The sequence below is a fragment of the Nannobrachium achirus genome, assembly GCF_963921795.1.
Source record: "Nannobrachium achirus genome assembly, chromosome: 8".
NCBI lineage: Eukaryota > Metazoa > Chordata > Actinopteri > Myctophiformes > Myctophidae > Nannobrachium > Nannobrachium achirus.
Genome location: NC_137817.1, coordinates 52021465 through 52021985, shown reverse-complemented (window position 1 = coordinate 52021985; position 521 = coordinate 52021465).

The window sequence follows — 521 nt, the reverse complement described above, 5'->3', positions numbered from 1 at the left end:
CCAAATCGTCTGACCGACCGACTGGCTGCCTGGCTTCAGTGGGTTGCCAGGTCTGGCGAGAGAATAAGCAAACGGGGTCTATGAAAACAGAAGTAACAACAATAGGCCAGCCACTGAGCCACAATATGAACAATTTAACAGTGGTGGGAAAAAAAGTTAAGTAAAAGTACCAATACTGCAATGTAGAAATACTCTGTTACAAGTAAAAGAACAAAACAAAAGTATTGCTATCAAAATGTACTTAAAGTGCCAAAAGTAAAAGTAGGTCTACTCATTGTGCAGAATGTTCCATTTTCTCAAGTTCAAAATGTATAAAAATCTTTTGAAAATAGCCGATTGTGAGCTTGTAGATCGGCTTGTAGATTGTCTGTTTTCAAATGGCCGAAATGTATAGGCCTATAGGGCTGAAGTGGTTAATGTTTTGTAATAATAATCAAGATCTACAGAAGTGACAATAATAGGCCACAAATACAATATGAGCAATTTAAACCTTATATGAGCTGGAAGTTTCATACTAAAGT